Raw genomic sequence first — 20,902 nt, forward strand, 5'->3', positions numbered from 1 at the left:
CCCTTGGGGTCTATGTTCTGTAAGTTCGAGCTCTGTCTCTGTGACTCTCTGATTCTTTGTTTCCTTGTCCTGAGCTGCTTTCCTCCTTCCCACTTTTCCACCATCATGTTCTCAGGCTTAGAGTTATGGAGTCAGCCAGCTGTGGACTGAGACCTCTGAAACCATGAGTCTCCAAATGAACTTTTCCTCCTCTAATTGCTCTTGTCAGCTCTTTTGGTCACAGCAGCGAAAGAGATGTCTAAAACATTTCACAATGTGTCTTGGGGTCAGTTTCATCACCCATGATGGCTGAGAATGGCCTGGAGATGCTGTTAAGGATTTCAACGATTCTCCATCCAGGAGAGAGAGGGAATTGGCCTAGAGGCACAACCAAAGAAGAAACTCTGTTGCAGCAGGTGGGTGAAGTCATGGTAGTGCACATAGGGAAGTCACCCTTCGTGGCACCGGGAGAAAGAGGAGAGTGGGTTTCCCAGCCCAAGGGCTTCCTTAGACCCAGAGGTGGCTTTACAGGGCAGTGAAATGACCTGGGTCATTTGAGAAAGATAAAACCCCAAGACAGAGTGAGCCTGGAATCCTTTTTGGAGAAGAGAAGGGAGACTTCTCCAGAACCATGGCCTTGAAGAAGTCCCCTCCCTGGACACTGGGTGGCCAGTCTCTGCTCTAGGCACCCTACTGGACAAGATCCACTCTCCTGGAAGTAGTTCCACCAAGCTGTCAAAGGCCAATGCAAAGGGAGGCAGGACCACAGCCGGGATGGCCCAGAGCATAGCAGGGAACAGCTCAGACTGCCTGCTGGCACCATCAGAGAGACTTTGTGAGCAGGGCCCAGCCACGAGACTGACTTAGAGCCACCAGAAAACCAGTGGAGAGAGATTTCACTTCTGAGTACCATCTTTTGGCTACCTCACACTCACTCCAGCCCGGGCAACATTGTAATCGGCATGTAACCACCTGGTTCACAAACACTGCTGCCGTGTGGTTTAGGTGACACTTTTATCAGTGGTTAAAGTCCTTCAGACAAAGCGACGTGTGGTTACTATGTTATAACCACACAGTATCAAAGGTTACTTGGCAGAGTGCAAAAGTGAGCCCCACCAACATCAAGGAGGCTCAGGAAACCATTCCTCGAAGCCTTCTGGTGACATCCAGAATGGTGTCAAAATCACATCAGTTCCTCCCAGATGGAGCTCATGTGCCTAAACCCTCTTAGGACGCCCAGAAATCAGACCCTTGTAAATGAATCTTGCTACGTTCCAAGGTCCTGTCGGAGAAGAGAGCCCGTCACTGAGAACGTGTCTCTGGCTGCATCCTGTCCTGCTCTGGGAATGAGCGTGCCTAGACTGCTCATCTGACTTGGCATCCGCAAATGCCTACTGATGTCACTGCTGAAGATGTCAAGTGATAACAGACTCTGCCTCGAGGTCTTGCCATCAAACTGGAGAATCAGATGGGGACATACGTGATACCCAGATGAGGCAGAGGAAAGCCCCCTGCCCCCACCCCCAGAAGGGAGGGGCTGGTCGACGGCGTCCAACGCTGCAAAGGAAAATGAACCCAAGTCCAGGTGGCTCCTGAGGACGGCTGGCATTTTCAGAGAGTAGTTCAGAAGAGCAGCAGGCAGGGACGCTGAGTCAGGAGGGCTAACCAACGAGTGGGTGTGAGGAAGGAGAGAAAAGTGTGGTGGTGAGGCGTGGTGGTGAGCTGAGAAAGTGGCAGAGAAAGAAGGAACTTGGGCTCATTTTTTATGTTCGGGGAGATCTGGGCATCCCTGCAGCAGCAGGTGAGGTGTCAGTGGGAGACGGAGAGGGAGTCAAGCTCTCGAAGCTTCCATGTGTCACACTGTGGTTCGGACATTGTTTTGGAAGTCTCCCAAAGGTCCCTATGTTAAGGGCTTGGTTGCCAGAGTGGTGCTATTGGGAGGAGGGGGATCTGAGAGGTGGGGGTCTCATGGGAGGTCCTGAGGTCATTAGGGGTGTGCCCTCAGAAGCAATTGTAGGACCCTGCCTGTCTTCTCTCTGGCTCTACTTTCTGGCTTGAGGTGTGACCAGTGGTTCTCACATATGCCCCTGCTAAGATGTGCAGCCCTCACCAGAGGCCAAATCCAATCTTGCACTTGATTCTCCAAAACTGTGAGTTAAAAAACACTTTTCTCTTTATAAAGTTAGTTGCCTCAGTCATTTCACCATAGTCACACAGAGCTGATATTTAATACACTCCACCAGCACAACTGCACAATTAACGCACTCCTTTTTGAACTCAAGGGCACTTGACCACTGAGCCACATCCCCAACCCTATTTTGAATTTTATTTAGAGACAGGGTCTCACTGAGTTGCTTAGCACCTCACTTTTGATGAGACTGGCTTTGAACTTGTGATCCTCCTGCCTCAGCCTTCAGAGCTGCTGGGATTATAGGCATGTGTATAACTGGGCTAACCCACTCTTTTTAACTGCTGCAGTATGTTCAGAACCAGGGTACATCATTGCTCGGTGAGTACTGTTTGTTTTACAATGAGAATATGCTAATATTTTATATGTGAGGTTTAAAAAAAAAAACAACAAGAACAATCTATTTCTTGGAGGAGCTCAGGGCAAATTCAAAAAAGTAACCATAGGTAAACAACATGTAGTCCGTGGGAGAGCATATTATTCCGCCATGAAAAGGGACAAAGTACTAGTACATGCTATGACAGAGATGATCCTGAAACATATCATGCTGAGTCACAAAAGGCCACACATTGTATGATCCCATTTATATGAAATGTCCAGAACAGGCAAATCCTCAGAAACAGTTGACGGTGTTTGCCAGGGTCTGGAGGGATAGAGGATGAGGAGTGAGTGCTTCATGGGTGTGGGTTTTCCTTTGGTGGTGATGAAAATATTTTGGAATTAGATACAGATTCCAAACCCAACCCCACAATGCCGGGAATATACAAAGAGCTGCCACTGAACTGTGCACTTTGAAGTGGTTGATTGTGTTATGGGAATTTTACATCAGTAGCTGAAAAAAAATAAACTACCATGAAAAATGGTGGCTGGCCCTGCCCCTTGCTGGATCCTTCATCCTCCTTTCAAGGATTCATTGTTTACGAAAGAAACCTGAACAGTGGTGGGTGGGTTAACTACCTGCACATACATTGGGGCCGGTTTCCTTTTATCCTCCTTACAACCTGGACCACGTGTCACCTTTTATAGCTTCCCTATAACCCAGGCTTTAACTTCAGTTAACAAGGACCAAGCTTTGCAAGGTAAGCAGCTGTCATGGCTGGCCGTTGACCAAGGGTTTCCCCAGATGTGGGACTCTCGGTACTGGAGCTGGGAAAGTCCTGGGCAACTTAGCATGAGTCAGACACCAGATCTCATGCTCCGGCTACACAGGGTTTGCAGAAGTCAAGACTGTGGCCTTTCTAGTCCTGCTGGCCAACCCCAGGCTCTTTCACCCTTTGAGGTTATTCCCCCAGGGTCAGCACAAATGTACAAGAGGACTCTTGTGTACCAGGAGGAGGCTGGATCATAAGATCAGTGAACATGGGATAGTTCTGGATTAGAGAATGTCAATAGTTTTTCATTTTGGAGTGTAGATTGGAATTTCCTTTGAGGTCCACTTTGAGGTCAAGGGTTAACATCATGAGTAGCCTCTTGAGTTACCTGGATGCCAGGCAACTACTTGCAGATTATGCTGATGGTGGTGGTGGAAGATTGGCAGGACACCTGGGCTCAGATGCCACTAGTGGATGTAATCAGGTGACACCTGGGTGATGCAAATAGACTGAGTAATTTATAGCCTCCTATAAATTACTATATCTAGAAAGGAGATACGAGAAAGAGCCACTAGGACTCTCTGTTCTTTGGCTTTAAAGTCCAGGTTACTGGGGCATGTCTGATGGGTTGGGGTGGGCAGAGCTTGACTGCAGCTAATAAAAGGAAGAACAACAGGGGCTCAGGTTATCCCAAGGGCTGGGAGTCTGGAGGAGTAGGACTGAGGGGAGTCTGACCTGTGGTCCTGCAGTACAGGTCATTTTGGAAGAAGTATTGGTCTGGGTCATCCTTTGAGGGTGACTCTGATGGCTGGCTCCAATGCATTATGGTGAATCAAAAGCACTATTTGTGATAGCCCCAAAGCAAAAACAGCCCAAATATCCATGAACTTATGAATGGCTAAACAAAATATGGGGTATCCACATCATGGAAATTATTTTTGGAATAAAAAAGAGCAGTCATGGCTCTACCCTGTGACTGCGGGCCTCAGCAAGGACCCCAAAGTGACCAAGAACCTGAGCATGCCCAGGCACAGCTGTCCCCGCCAGCACCTCACCGAACAGGCCAATTCATGTGCGCCATGATCTAGGAGCTGTGTGGCTTTGCCCTGCAAGACTGGAATACGTGAAGCTGCTCAAGGACTCCAGGACTCAAGGACAAACAGGTCCCTAACATATTTTCACCAAATGACTTTAAGCATGAGCTTTTCCCAGATCAGTTATTCCACTGGGAGTTGCAAGATGCTCATTGTCTGATTCTTTCATTAATTTCACATTTTCCAGTGCACACAGCTCAGGAGGCTGAGGCAAGAAAATCATAAGTTCAAAGCCAGCTTCAGCAACTTAGAGAGACCCTAAGCAACTTAGCAAGACTGTCTCAAAAAAAAAAAAAAAAAAGGCAGGGGGGGGGGTGCTGGGGCTTTTGCTCAGTGCTCAGTGTTAGAGCACCCCAGGTTCAATCCCCAGAGTTGGAAGAAAAATTATTTTTTGCATCTACTGCCTGGAATTTTCTAAAAAGAATGATTTTCTTCATTGATTTCAGGAGTGATTTTCATGTCAACAAACATGGTTTAAAAGCACCAAATTAGTTCAACTGCCTCTTTCACAAATGAGAAATACTAAGGTTCAGTCCTCTCCTTGCTTTTTATTTTATCTTTTAATTAATTTATTTATTTAGTTTTTTTGGGGGGATAGTTTTATTGTGTTATACATAACATAAAATTTTTCATTTATTTTACTGTTTTAAGTGTGCAATTGAATGACAATAAATCTACAATTACAATGTTGCATAACCATCACCATTATCTATTTTTAGAACTTTCATCACCCAAAGAGAAACTTGGTAATCGTTGAGCATCAACATCCAATTCCCCAATCCTTCCAGCCCCTGGTCTCTAACCTACTTTAAAAAAAAAAAATTATTTATTTATTCTAATTTGTTATACATGATGGCAGAATGCAATTCATTTCATATTACACATATACAGCACAATTTTTCAAGTCACTGATTGTGTGAAAATACTTTTTATTTATTTTTGTGGTACTGGGGATTGAGCCTAGGGCCTCACATGTGCTAGGCAGGTGCTCTACCGCTGAGCTACATCCCCAGCCCCAAGAAGTACTGAGGTTCAGGTAAGTAAAAAAAGTTTGCTCAAAAGGCACAATAAATAGAAATGAAAGGATACTTTTTTAATACCAAAAGGAGAAAAATCTTTATTTTGAAATGACTCTGAAAGGCCAGGGCAGGGCACCCTCTAACTGTCCTTTTGGAAAACCTGTCAGTATTTATTACAACAGGACTGAGCTCTGGAAACAGCCAGGATCTGGGAAATATTAGAAGACATTCTGTTTTATCCAGAAGCAAAATTTGATCCCAATCTCTCTCTGCAATAATTTCACATGACTTTGGGAGTTCTGGCTAACAGAACAAGATAAAAAGTAAACAAGAGGCATAATGATCATGAATAAGAATACAAAATCATCACTATTTGTATACAGTGTGAGTACTCTTTCTAGAAGAGCAATTCTCAAACTTTTCAGTTTGGGGATCCATTTACCCTGTTAAAATTTACTGAGAACCCCAAAAGACCTTTGTTTATGGGGAATATATGTGATATATATGTGTGTGTATGGATACACACACACACACAATTTATCATATTAGAAATTTAGACAGAAAGACCTGAGAATATTTACTTATTGACTCAAAAGTACAAGATAATTACATGTTAACACAAACTACATATTTTCATGAAAAATAATTAGGTTTTCCAAAACAAAAAAATATTTGGTGATAAAAATCACAGTGCTTTTAAAAAGATTCTAAAAATCTCATTCATTTCTGACCTCAGGAAGCCAGCTTAGGTCTGCTGTGCTCTCAACAGGTGCCAAGAATGCAGCCTCTAGAAAATCCTACTTCACATTTTGCTGAGAGAGTGAAGGTGGAAAAGGAAAACAACCTCTTGGCATTATTGTGGAGTTTTGACCTTGCAGGGCCCCTGAAAGTGTTTTGGGAACCGCAATTTGAGAACCAATGTTCTGGAACATCAAGAGACTCAGGTATAAGTTTTACTAATCCATCCATCCATCCATCCATCCATCTTATGTATACAATTCAATCATTCTTAGTAACTTCACAGGATTGTATAACTGTTATCACAATCCAGTTTTATTTTAACTATTTTTCCTTTTCTTTCTTTTTTTATTTTTTTTAATTTTCTTGGTGCTGGGGATTGAACCTGGAGCCTCACATATACTGAGCATGCTCTCTACCACTGAGCTACACCTCCTCCCTCTTTTAACTCTTAAAAACACATTAAGTATAATTAGAGTTAGAGAAAGTACATATATCTATTTATATATAAAAACAACTACTTGAAATTTGAAGATATTTTAAAAGTATTTTTTCTTTCAATTACAAAAGCTTAAACTAAGTCGTTAGAACGATCATCTTAGTGAGTCAGTTATATTCAATTACTTATTGGGCATCATGTGATGGTCAGTTTTATGGGTCAAGTTTTCTGGACCACAGAACCCAGATATTTGGTCAAACATCATTCTAGATGTTTCTGTGAAAGTGTTTTTTAGACGTGTCCTAATTTTCTGAATGGTGGCTTGAACCAGGCCAGTAGTTATGGAGGTGTAAAGTGGTCAGAGTCGAGGTGTCTGACAGGCAGCCCTGGCAGGATTTCCTGACACGGAGAGCGCAGGAGGGGCAGTCAGGGAGGATTGAAGCTGACACAAGAGCACAGCAACTTGAAGAAAAGAATTGCCGTTTATTGTGACAGGAAAAGACTGAATGATGAGACAATCTGACTTGGTTTCAAGTCACCATCAGCATCCCTCATTTTATAATGGAAGACTTTAAAGAGAAAGAATGAAAGAAAGGAAGGTAGAAAGCACATGGTTCTAGAACCTTCTAGATAACAATGCAACCATTAACTGTGCTGGAAGTTGCATGTCCGCCATCATTATTTGTATACAGTGTGAATACAAAAAAAAAAAATGTGAATAAAATGTTTTCCAAAACAAAAAATATTTGGTGATAAAAATCACAGTGCTTTTAAAAAGATTCTGCAAATCTCATTCATTTATTTGGTGATAATGAATTTTACATTATCCCTGTGTTGTGGGTGTGAGCAGATCCGCTTTCTGTCATTCCTGGACAGTGCCGGTGTGTTATAAGTACTGTGGCTTTAGGCACAGAGACAGCCAGTAGGTGGCGGGGCTGGAATTTGACTTGGATTATTGGATCCTGGAGCCTGTAGCCCTTTAGGACATCGTGAAATGGCTAACTGAAAAGCTGAGCATCAGAAAGAGATGCCTGACAATAGCCCGGCTTTATCCATTGACACACTCGAGAATGGTGAAATCAGCAAGTCATTTTTCTTCCTGGTAGTTGGCTCTTGCAAATGCCACCCATGAAGACAAAAGAGCTTCCCAGCTCTGAAGAGGAAGTGTAACTAGACACCGTTTGCTTAGTCAAGGGGAAAATTTCAACATGAAATACATTATACATTTGGGGAAGTCGGTCAGCAGGCCAACAGACCAACAAAAAAATCAAAACAAAAAAATTAGAGAAATGTATACTTCCCCAGAAGAAAATTGTGTAAGGTTTAAGGAAACAACACAAAAGCAATAAACATCCGAGTCTGTCATGGGTGATGATGGACAAGCACCTGCCAGCACGGTCTAAGCCGAGGTTCTGAGCACGGTAATGAGACGGGCAGCTCTAGGCTTGAGTCCTGGGCCGGGCTTGGGGGTGAAAGAATGCACCAGGTCTTCCTTTTTTAAAACTTCCTTTTTTTCTGAAACAACAACCTGCAACAGAACTGGGAAGACCCAAGCTTTGGTTCTTGTATTTTTTTCTTGATGATGATCGTCATAAAGATGTGAGTGACAGGAAGTGGGCGACAACCCAAGCTGGTTCATGGTTAGTTACAGAGGAAGCCCTGGGTACAGCCGCGGTTAAATTTTAGAGGAAAACAAATATACAAGACAAGACAAATGCATCATTTTAACAACTTTCATCTTAAAAAAACAACGGCAAAATCAAAGCTTATTTATTGTGTTCCATACCATTAATGAAATCAAATACTCTTCTTGCTTAGGGTAAATGTAGACTTGAACTCTCTCCATTTCTAGGCAAATGACACCTGGCCATAGAGGCTGCTCTCTGCTTGTGGGTACCGCCCCCCACATCGGAACCTCCTGTCCCTTGTTCTCCCCACTATCTAGTCAGTCCTTTTGGGCACAGATCCCTTCTTGAGATCAGAACTTTAATCTCCCTGGAGTTTCAAGGGTAAAGGAAGGGGATTCTAACCCAGGCAGTCGATTGTTAATGCTGCTGACGGGCCACCCTCAGAGATCACAGGGAAGAGCTCAGGGCTCTTTATAAAGGGCCTCATGTCTGCTCTTGGAGTTTCCAGCTACCTCTAAGGTATCCTGGAATTATGTGTCCTCAGCAGACCTTTTTACCTGGACAGCAGGTGTCTGCATGTCTGTTGTCATTCCTTTCAGGTAAATAACACTACTCCCACAGGCTGGGGCCTGACCCCACATACCTAGGTGATGTCATCCGGAGCTGTTCAACCTTAGCTGGATTCCTCTCTGGGCCTTTAGCAGGGAGTGAGGGTCAGGCCTGTGGGTGTGGCTGCAGGCACTGGGGACTGGCCTCTGTCTGCTGTGACCGAAGGTAAGACCATACACTCATTGTATCTTCCAAAGAATAAGCAGTATTTTTAGGTTAAAAACATAAAGGGCTAGGGTTGTGGCTCAGTGGTAGAGCACTCGCTTAGCACACATAAGGCACTGAGTTCGATCCTCAGCACCACATAAAAATAAAATAAAGGTGTTGTGTCCACCTACAATTAAAAATTTAATTATATATATATATATATATATATATATATATATATATATATATATATATATATATAAATAAAGATATTTAAAAAGAAACATTTCTTCCCAAGAAACAGCAAAGCCAGGGGAATGCTTGCTCTGGGGGGGTTCCTGGGGACTCCTCAAGAAGTGCTGTACATAGATGCTTTCAAGGTACCATCTCCCCACCTGGACACTTTGGACATTTTGGGCCAGATGACTCTTTGCTGTGGGGTGAGGAGGACAGTTCTGTGCCTTGGACCTTCTAGATACCAGTGGCACTCTTGCTTACTCTCCAGTTGTGACATCTCCAGACAGTGCCAAATTCCCTGGGGAGTAAAACTGTCCCCAGCTGAGAACTGCGATCAGTGTGCCATATCTCAGCTTCCGTTCGCGCTCTTGACTACAACTCACCTGCTGAACTTCTCCACCTCCCCTTCCACGATCATCCTTCATTCACTCTATAAAGAAGGGTGTAGCCAGCCCCCCACCCCCCAACTCTCACAAGGATGCCCCTGGGTGTGAAATTTCTGGGCAAATGTAAGGGACAATTCAAATGGCTACAGGTCACCCAGCAAGGAGACAATTTGATTGGGAAACAGAATGGCCCAGTGACTTGGTGATCATTCCTTTAGGAATGGTGGCACTTATTAGTCATTTGCTTACAAGAGAAAGTAAGGAGAAACTACTCAAATTGCCCGTCGATCAATAATTAAGCATATATTTATTTATTTATTTTTAATTGTAGTTGGACACATACCTTTATTATATTTATTTATTTTTAGTGGTGCTGAGGATCAAACCCAGGGCCTCGCATGTGCTAGATGAGCGCTCTATCGCTGAGCCACAACCCCAGCCCTAAGCATAATTTAAAAACTTTTTTATTATGGGAAATTTACACATTATTAAACTAGAAAAAATAATGTATGATGATGAGTCACTAGTGTTATGGAGCTGGGAACTTCTGAGAGATGAGGTAGCTCGAAGACCCCCTCTTCAAACCCCGATTCTTGTGATCAAGTCAGGAAGATTTCAGACATGTCGCTGAGAGTAATAGAAATGAGTTTATCAAAGAGATAGGGAAGGGGAAGGGGACACTCTCAAGGGAGAGAGTGGGTCCTCTCGGAGATGAGGAGGACCTACTCTCCTGCACTCCAGTTTTATTGGGGATCCCAGAGAAGTGTCCAGAGAGTCCCACCCAGGTCCACCACTTGACTTTTGACTGGTGGCAAGGTAAAAGTCCCACTGTCATGGCAACTCTAGGTCAAGTTGACCCATGATGACTGGTTCTAATTGGATTCTTAGCCATACGTTCTTACAGATTTTATGGTTAGGAGGAACTATCCTTATCTCCCAGAGTTTTAGGATCTGGTCACAAAAGTCCTCCTTCAGAATTCTCTTATCAACATTATTTCGGGCCTGCATTGCCCCTGCAGTGAACAGGTAGTTTGCTGAGGAATGTGACATATCCTGTCCACTGAAGCCAGGCAGGGCTGTAGATAAATTGCTTCTTGGAAATGAAAGCATGTAGGGGTCAGCTCAGTGGGCCCATTTTATAGAATTATTCTCTTAACCTTGGGTTCCCACCACTCACCACCGTCTGTCTCCTAATAATTAGCACCCATCTCTCAACTTTGATTAGCAACATAAAAAAAAATTATATCTATCTTGCAACACTTAATCACTGAGCCATCCCTAGCCTTTTTTATTTAATTTTATTTTGAGACAGGGTCTAGCTAAAATTGCTTAGGGCCTTGCTAAGTTGCTGAGGCTGGCCTTAAACTTGGTGATCCTCCTTAGTCTCCTGAGTCACTAGGATTTTAGGCATGTGCCACCATGCCTTGCCATAATCAATATTTTAAACCTTTACAATGACTGGACAACTTCAAACTTGTACAAGAATAAAGAATAGAGTCATCATCCTCCACATGCTCATCACCTAGTGTATTAGATTTCTATTACTATGTTACGAGTTATCACAAATTTAGCAGCTTAAGACAACACCCATTTATTAGTTTCTGCTCCACAGGCCACAGGTTCACATGGGATGGTTGAGTTCTCTGATTGGCATATGATAAGGCTGAAGTTTTTAGGGGGCACAGGGATCAAAGTCGGGCCCACGAGGATCATCTTCCTAGCTGGAAGTCAACTGTGTTCATAATGTAACCTGATCATGGGCAAAGGTATTCCTAGTTCTAGAGATTATATAGGATATTTATACCTGGGTGAAGGTCTCCAAGACCATCTCTGAATTCTGCCTCCAATATCAGATTCAAGAATGGTCAACCCCACGGCCAATCTTTTTTCATCTGGTTCCAGGATGAGTTCCCCGAGAGCAGACTCTAAGACAGAGGTTAACCTGCAGGAGATTTAATAGGGTACTCTCTGAGGATCAGCTCTAGGCGAGGGAAGGAAAGAAGAGGGAGCTCTAGGGTGGCCCTCAGAGGTGTCCCGAGGCGGGCAACCCCCAATGGACAAGGCTTTGGTTGTGAGCAGCCCCAGGCAGGGCTTCACCAAGGTGAGCAAGGCAGTGCTCCTCAGCAAGGCACTTCCCGAAGATGTTGACAGGGTCAGGCTATTTCTCTACACACTTCAACAGGTGTTGGGGGGGTGCATAAGAACTTCATTTTGATCCTCCTGTTGCCCCTACTACATTATGCTGCCCTGCCACCCCCACTCCCTTATCCAGTGCTACTGTGAAGTCAGTCCCAGGTATCTGTGACTCCATCTAGAATGTTTTAGCTTTAAATACAAGGAACCAGCCAGGCGAGGTGGCGCATGCCTGTAACCCCAGCAGCTCAGGAGGCTGAGGCAGGAGATAGTGAGTTCAAAGCCAGCTTCAGCAATGGCGAGTTGCTAAGCAACTCAGTGAGACCCTGTCTCTAAATAAAATACAAAAAAGGGCTGGGAATGTGGCTCAGTGGTTGAGTGCCCCTGAGTTCAATGCCTGGTACTCGCCCAAACAAATAAACAAACAAATGATAAATGCAAGGAACCATGAAATCATTACTTGACCCAAAATAAGTGAATAATTCATATTATAAAAATTCAGTTAGTGTTAAAATTTTAATTAGCTCATAGATGTCATTACCTTCTTTCAAATGTTCTGACACTTCCTCAAAAATCTAAAAATAGAATTATAAAAGATAACACACACACACACACACACACAAATTGAACATTGATGAACTCTCTCTCTTTTTCTTTACAACTGATTTGCCAGTGAAACCATGTCACTTGCTTGAAGTCTGGAGTTGCTAATTGCATCTGTACAGTGTCATGTGGACTATTTCTCTGTCCCCTGTATTTCCCATGAGTTGGTAATTAAATGAAAGGCCAGGATAGGATGGAGTTCTGGGTAGGACTACCCCATAGGTAGTGATGTAGTCCTGTACCAGGAAATGCAATAGTGTCAGGTCATTTCTATTTTTAGGATGTTAGCAGCTGTTGAAGCTCAACTGTTAGAAACATTTTTTGTTAGAAGTTCACTAAGTAGATTTTGACCTATAACTTAGAAAGAATTCAGACTCAAGTGGAAGTGATATCTTTTATAATTCTATTTTTATTTTTTTGAGGAAGTATCAGAACATTTTCCATAGCGACTGTACCATTTTACATTCTTCCCAACAATGCAAAAGGTTTCCAGTTCACATCCTCAACAACACCACTTATTTCTTCTTCTTCTTTTTTTGATAGTAATGATTGTGAGACAATATCTCATTGTTACATTTCTCTAAGGATTAGTGATGTTGAGCATCTATTCATGTGCTTCTTGGGCATTTGTGTCTTGGAGAAGTGTCTATTCAAGTCATTTTCCCATTTTAAAAATTGGGTTGTTTATTTTTTGTTGATATGTTGTAGGCACTATTTACATATCTTGGATATTAAGTTCTTAACACACATATGGTTGGCAAATATTGTTTCCAATTTCCACAGGTTGCTTTTTCACTCTATTGATTATTTACTTTGAAACTTCCAAGTTTGATGTACTCCCATTTGCCTTCCATTTTGTTTTTGTTCTCTGTGATTCTGGTGTCATATCCAAGATGTCAGTAAAGATATCCAAGTCCAATGTCATGAAGATTTCCCCTATGTCTTCTTCTAGCAGTTTTGTAGTTTCAGATTTTATGCTTAGGTCTTTAGTCCATTTCGATTTAATTTTTTATATCGTGTAATGTAAGTTCCAACTTTATTCTTTTCATGTGGACATCCGATTTTTTTCAATAACATTTGTTGAAGAAAGGTACACTCCTCATTGTGTGCTCTTGGCATCAGACCGTATAGGTCAGGGCTTGTTTTTCAGAACTCTGATCTATGTATCACTGGCCTATATGTTTGTTTTCATGCCAATGACACATTAGTTTGATTGCCATAATAAGCTCTGAAATCAGGAATTGAAAGGTCTCCAACTTCATCCTTTTTCAAGGTTGTTTTGGCTGTTGAGATTTTATATGAATTTTAGGATTTTATTTCTATTATGCAAAAAATGCCACTTGGATTGAGATAGAATTACATTTAATCTGTAGGTTACTTTGGGTAATATGGACATTTTAACAATACTCAGTCTTCCAATCCATGAACATGGGATGTCTTTCCATTTATTTGTTTCTTCTTTAATTTCTTTTATCATTGTTTTATAGGTTTCAGTATACAAGTATTTCACTTTCTTGGTTAAGTTTACTCCTAGGAATTTTAAGGTTTTTTTAAAAAATATTTACTTATTTTTTTAGTTGTACACAATACCTTTATTTTGTTTATTTATTTTTATGTGGTGTTGAAGATCAAACCCAGGGCCTCGTCCATGCTAGGTGAGTGCTCTACTGCTGAGCCACAATCCCAGCCCCGGAATTTTAGGTTTTTGATGCTATTGGATATTGCTTTTAAAATTTCTTTTTCAGAATGTCTATTGTTATTACATAGAAATGCAACCAACTTTTGTGTATGTGTGTTCATTTTGTATTTGGCAACTTTGCTGAATTTGTTAGTCGGCCCTAAACTTAATAATCTGGAAAGTACAAACATTTTCATAGAGAATTTTAATTCATTAGGCCTTGCTGGACATCATTGAATAATATGATAGATGACATCCTCAGTTATGATTCTGAAGAAAATAGACACTTTAGTAGTCATTTTAAAAATTTATTCTTTCATTAACAGATATGAATTGAGTGCCCACATTTTCTAGGAACTATGCTTGTATCTGATTATATATTGGTGGATAAAGTATACTTGCTCTCTGTCTCTTTGAGCCTAGATTCTAGTAGGGAAAATAAATTCGTAACCAAACTAATAAAAACAATGATGGATTGTGAGGAGAATGGTTCAGGAGTCAGATCAGGGATTTACAGGGAAGTCTCTTTGAGAGGTGACATAAAAGCTGGGATCTCTGGGCTGTGGATGTGGCTCAAGCGGTAGTGCGCTCGCCTGGCATCCGTGCGGCCCGGGTTTGATCCCCAGCACCACATACAAACAAAGGTGTTGTGTCTGCCGATAACTAAAAAATAAATATTAAAAAAAAAAAAGCTGGGATCTGAGAGAAGGAGACTGTCAGGTGAGGATGGGTAGAGAGGACCAGTAGGGCCACTGTCCAGGAAAGAGGTCCCTGTTTTTGAAAGTCCTGAGGTGGGAAAGAGCTATGAGAAACAAAGAAAGGCTGAGGGGTGTGGATCAGTGGTAGAACACATTCTTAGTATGCAAGAGACTCTGGGTTCAATCTCCAGCACCAACAATAAATAAATAGATACAAGAAGACAGCCAATATGGCTCAAGTGTAGTAGGTAGGAGAAAAAAGAGGTGAATGTGGGAGAGACAGGTAGAGGCCAAGCTATGCCTGTTGAATAGTCTTTCTTAGGAATGACACTGACTTGTGGATTACCAGAGAAACATTCACAGGACATGTTGAAGCTGATGTTCTGTGCTATTTTCTATATTCAGAGAAGTATATGGTAAGCAAGCTTTCTCTGACACTTTGCCATGTTCTGTCAATCATGTTTAGAAAAAGTGGAGAGCAAAGGTCTCCTCAGGTTGAGCCCTCTGGGGAGCGCCTAAACTTAGATGTGCTGTGTGATTGGGAGGAAAGAGATGCCAGGGTCTGAGTCTGACGTGTGCTCTTCCTCTATTAGCCCTCCATGTTTCTCCTACCATGCATGTAAATTCAGTAAACATTATGAATATTCTTTTTAAAAAATTTTTAGGGGGGTACCAGGGATTGAACCCAAGTGTGCTTAACCACTAAGCCACATTCCCAGCCCCCCCCCTTTTTTTAAAATTATAAATTGCTTAGGGCCTCCCTAAATTGCTGAGGCTGGCTTTGAACTTGTGATCCTCCTGCCTCAGTCTGTTGAACTGCTGGGATTACATGCATGAGGCACCATGCCCAGCATGAAAATCCTTAACATAACTCTGAACAGATTGTTAGTGAGATGAACTACAGCAATTTTCAGGAACATAAAAATTGGTCTGAGCCAGGCACGGCGGTGCACACCTGTAATCCCAGCGGCTCAGGAAGCTGAGGCAGGAGGATCAAGAGTTCAAAGCCAGCCTCAGCATCAGGGAGGCACTAAGCAACTTAGTGAGACCCTGTCTCTGAATGAAATACAAAATAGGGCTGGGGATGTGACTCAGTGATCAAGTGCCCCTGAGTTTAATCTCAGTAACCCCTGCTCCCTCCCAAAAAAAAAATTGGTCTGAGACAGACCCTCCAAGTAAAATGAGTGGAAGTATCTCATTTCATGGCTTGTTGAGAAGAAATTTAGAAGAGAATTTTAGTGTATACCTATCAAAGTTATTTGCCTATCATTTGATGTAAAATTACTTTTGCTCTCTTTTACCTTCTAAAAGTGCATTATCATTCTTTTATATCATTTTTATAGGTTTCTGAGTCTACTAGTTGAATTCTATTCCAGTTCTTGCAAAACCTTCCCACATGAATTAGTTGAACACTACACTGTGCTCTGTAGAAAGAGGAGACTGAAAAGGTCATTTATAATACACAATCTACTGGGCACAGTGGACAAAGAAGGAAGTAGTGATTCCAAATGCCATCCTCACACACCACCCTAGCAGGAACCTCCAGCTAACCTCTTGCTGGTCTGGCCTCTCCCTGGGGGCAGATGGTGCAGTAGATACTGAAGCATTAGTCATCTTTTATGGGTCAAGGCTCTGACTGTTCAGCTGCTGGTTCAGGTTATACTGAGGCAGTGAGTTGGAGCTTGGTGAGGCATTGCATCTGACAGGGCATGTGGTGTAGCAATTGTACCTGGAAGCCAGGGCTGTCCCCTTGCAGATGCATCCCACTCCTGAGGAGATGGCTATTTCTTCCCACCCTCTTCATGTCTATTAGTGTAGACAGAGGGCTTCCTTCTCAACAACGAGGCAGAATGTCAAGACAGAAATGGAAGGCCTGAATAACACCTTGAACCAAATATTCGTAACAGACATCTACAGAACTCTGTATCCATTAACAGCAGAATGTGAATTCTTCTCCAGGCACATGGAACATTCTCCAGGATAGAACACATGTCGGGCCATGCAAAAGTCTCAATGATTTAAAATTATTAAATCAAAATAGATATCCTCTGACTACAATGGAATAAAATTAGAGATCAGTAGCAGAATGAAATATGGGGCATTCACAAAAACATGGAAATTAAACAACACTGTTAAACAGCCAATGAGTCAAAGGAGAATTTTCAAAGGAAATTAGAAAGCCTTAGAGATGGATGAAAAGAAAAATACAATACCCCGAATTGATGGACTGCAGTAAGAGCAGTTCTTAGAAGGAAATTTATGTAGATTTTTATAGATTAAGACAAAAAAAAAAAAAAAAGATCTCAAATAAATGACCTGGGTTTGTACTTCAAGATATAGGAAGAAGAAGGGCAAACTAATTTCAAAGTCACAGAAGAAAGTAATAAATATTAGAGTGAAAATAAGTGAAATAGAATAGAGAAATCATAGCTTGCTGAACTCCGCATGCCTATAATCCCAGCAACTTGGGAGGCTGAGGCAGGAGGACCTCAAACTCAAGGTCAGCCTAAGCAACTGTCCGGAAATAAATAAATAGGCCTGGGGATACAGGAGCGGGGAGGGAGGAAGGGAGAGAGAGAGAGAAAGAGAGAGAGAAAATTAACAAGACCAAATGTTGGTTCTCTTTTCTCTGAGAAGATCAATAAAATTGACAAAGCTTTTACTTGACTGATGGGGTGGAATCTGCAGGGGGAACAGAGAAGACTCAAATTACTGAAATCAGGAATGAAAGAGAGGATAAGGAAAGTGGCTAAATTATTTCATACCAAAAAGTTAGATAACCAAGATGGAATGGAAAAATTCCTAGAAAGACACAAGCTACCAAAACTGACCCAAGAAGAAATCTGAGTAGACTCCAAGTGCTATGGTTTGGATTTGAATATCTCCCCAAAGCTCATGTGTTGAAGCTTGGTCGCCAGTGCAGCAAATGGTCAGAGGTGGGGCCTCTCTCTCTCTGCTTCTCTCTCTCTCTGCCTTGAAGTGAGCAGATTTGCTAGGCCACAACCTTTCTGCCATGATATTCTGCCTCCCTGCAGGCTCAGGAACAAGGGAGACAAGTGACCATGGCGTGAAACCTCTGAAATTGTGAGTCAAAATAAATCTTTCCTCTTCTGAGTTGATTTACTCAGGTGTTTTGTAACAGTAATGGAGAGCTGACTACCACACAAAATAAAGAGACATAATCTGTAATTCAATCACCTTCCCACATAGAAAAACTGAGGTCAGATGGCTTCACTGGTGAATTCTACCAAACGTGTTTATTTGTAGTGTTAGGGGTCAAATCCAGAGCTCCATATTTGCTAGGCAAGAGATCTACCACTGAGCTACATCCCCAACCCTATTGCCAAACATTTGAAGAAAAATTAACACCAATATGCTACAAACTCTTTTGAAAAATATAGAAGGGAATCTTTCCCAACTCATTTCTATGAGTCTATATTTTAAATATTTTTATTTTGCATATTATGATGTTTTTATATCTTAAAAAAATGTCTAGGGAGACACTTCTCCTCCCAAGTATAGGCAATTCTCAGAGATGTCAAAGGGCACATTTGGGATATGTCACCGACATATGAAACTAACCTTCAGAGCTGGACCTCCTCTATCCAGCCTGTGCATCCCAGGATGGAACATTCCCGTGCCCTGCTCATCCCAGGGCCAGGTTCCAGGCAGTGGGGATCATCCCTGTACTCCAAAGCCACTGAAGTATTCACACCTGCCAGTCCTAATCTGTTGCCCTGCGCTGCCTTGCCTGTCTTGCAGAACTCTGATGAAGGCTGTGGCCTGAAACTTCCCCTCACTCCTATCTTCTGCCTCTTGACACCTGGTGTTCTCCCCAGGTGACCTGTGTGCTGTGCCTCCTGTCTCCAGGTCCTTTGAGTATAAACAAGTTCATTTTTCTGACTCGGCTTAAGGATGCATCTGATTGGCCACCTCATAAAAGAACACAAAACAGAGTCCAGGTGGGGATAACTCAGTGGCAGGGTGTTTGCCCAGCATGTGTGAGACCCTGGGTTTGATCTCTGATACCACAAAGCAACAACAGACCAACATCCAAAAGCCAAATCAAAAGACCAGCCAGCATTACCCTAAAACTGAAATCACAGATACCGGAAGCAAAGAAAACCATATACCAACATAATTTATGAAGATAAATGTAAAAATCCTCAAAAATACTGGAAAGCTGAGTCCAACAATGTAGAAAAAGCACTATACACTACACCAAAGTGAGGTTTATCACAGGAATTTAGGTTGGCTTAACATTTTTTAAACCTTTATTTAATTTAATGTATTTATTTATGTAGTACTGAGGATCGAACCCAGTGCCTCACACATGCTAGGCAAGCGCTCTGCCACTGAGCCCCAGTCCCAGCCCTGGCTTAACATTTAAAAAACTTGATGTGATAGATCATTTTACTGAAACAAAGGACAAAGAAATAGAGGTAATCTCAGTAGATTTAGAAAAAGCATTTGACAAAAATTTAGCACTCTTTCATGATTAAAAAAAGAAAGAACACTAAGCAACTAGGAATAGAAGGGAACTTCCTCAGTCTGATAAAGGACATCTATTAAAAAAATAAAAAATAAGTAAAAATGAAAAACCTTCATAGCTAATGTCATAGTTAATGGTTAAAGATGGCAACCTTTCTCCCTAAGATCAGGACAAGACACTCTGTATTCACCACTGAATTCCAGATTCTAACTGGAGAAATTAAGCAAGAAAAAACAAAAGGCAAGCAGGTTGGAAAGGAAGAAATAAAACTATGTCTATTTACAGATGATATGATCTTGTATGTAGAAAATCCTAAGGAACACTCACACACACACACACACACACACGCACACACACACACACACTGTTAGAACTGATCAATGAGTTCAGTAAAGTTGCAGAACATAAGATAAATATACCCCCAAGTTTTGTTTCTATATACTAGTAGTGAACTTCCTGAAAAAGAAATAAAGAAAATTCCATTCACAGCAGTATCACAATGAATCAAATCCTTAGGAATAAATTTAAATAAAAAATGCAAAGCTTATAAAACACTAATAACTAAAAATTATTATCTAAAGAAATTAAAGAATACCTACATAAATGGAAGGATAGCCTACATTCATGGATTGGAAGACTTATAATTTTTAGTTTGGCCATATTCCCCCAATTGATTTACAAACTTAATGTAATCCTGTTAGAGCCTACTTTTTTTTTTTTTTTTTTCAGAAATTGACAAGTGGATCCTGAAATTCATTCTCTTGTTGGAGGCTATCCTGTGCTTTGTAACTTGTTTAGCAGTATTCCTGACCTCTGCCTACTAGATGCCGATTCTCAATTCTTGGGTAAAATGGACTTGGAAGTCAGAAAAGCCCTCAGGCAAGGAGTCAATAGAAGTTCCCTTCTGCTCAGAAACATTAAATGCCAGGAAATAATAGGAGGCACTAAGGACATCTGCTACAGTTTATCCCTGTGCCCCTTAGAGCTCCTGTGTCCTACATTAATTTATTCCATATTGGAACTGTTCCCCTGGTGATGGCTTGTCACAATTAAAAAAAGGATAAGAAACACATTTGAGCCAGGCATGGTGGTTCATGCCTGTAATCCCAGCAACTCGAAAGGCTGAGTCAGGAGGATTGCAAGTTTAAGGTCAGCCTCACAAGTTGGTGAGGCCTTAAGCAGCTTAGTGAGACAGACTGTCTCTAAATAAAAAAATAACAAGGACTGGGAATATGACTTAGTGGTTAAGCGCCCCTGGGTTCAATTCCTGGTACCAAACCAAACCAAACCAAATCAAACCAAACCAAACCTTTCCAATGGAGAGATTAGCAGGACAGCTGTAGCCCCGTTCCTGCAGGGTCTCAAATCTCATAATAAGAAGTCATCTTCTTCCTCCTTTCCCACTCATTCGAGATTTTCCTCCCTGTCCACAACCTTTCTGGTCTGGTTTGCTTGCCTGTTGGGATTACCCACCCTTTACCTCAGCGCCTGCGCCCCATTGCTGGGCCTTGTCTGTCTGTTACTGTAATTGCCTGTGCACAGAAAGCACCAAGACACACCCCTGTGAATTCCTGGTTCCAGATCTGCTCCTTTCTGCTCCATTATATAGTTAGAACTCTGTCACCTCCACATAGTTGGGGTGCTTTCTCTCCGCCTGCATAGCACCTCCATTCTCTGCCTGCTGAACTACTGGTGTGAGGAATTCAAACAATAATGTGGGAGCCACAAATTCAGTTTTAGTGG

General features: G+C 41.9%; 1 long non-coding RNA gene across 1 annotated transcript; it reads left to right on the forward strand.

The window, feature by feature from the left end:
- The first annotated feature begins 7,927 nt into the window (after window positions 1-7,927).
- Window positions 7,928-20,183, forward strand: LOC139706763 (uncharacterized). Its single transcript, XR_011708412.1, has 3 exons — window positions 7,928-7,969; window positions 8,776-8,950; window positions 19,889-20,183. It is a non-coding gene; the product is annotated as an uncharacterized lncRNA (long non-coding RNA).
- The last annotated feature ends 719 nt before the right edge of the window (window positions 20,184-20,902 follow it).

Source organism: Marmota flaviventris, chromosome 8 (genome assembly GCF_047511675.1).
Source record: "Marmota flaviventris isolate mMarFla1 chromosome 8, mMarFla1.hap1, whole genome shotgun sequence".
NCBI lineage: Eukaryota > Metazoa > Chordata > Mammalia > Rodentia > Sciuridae > Marmota > Marmota flaviventris.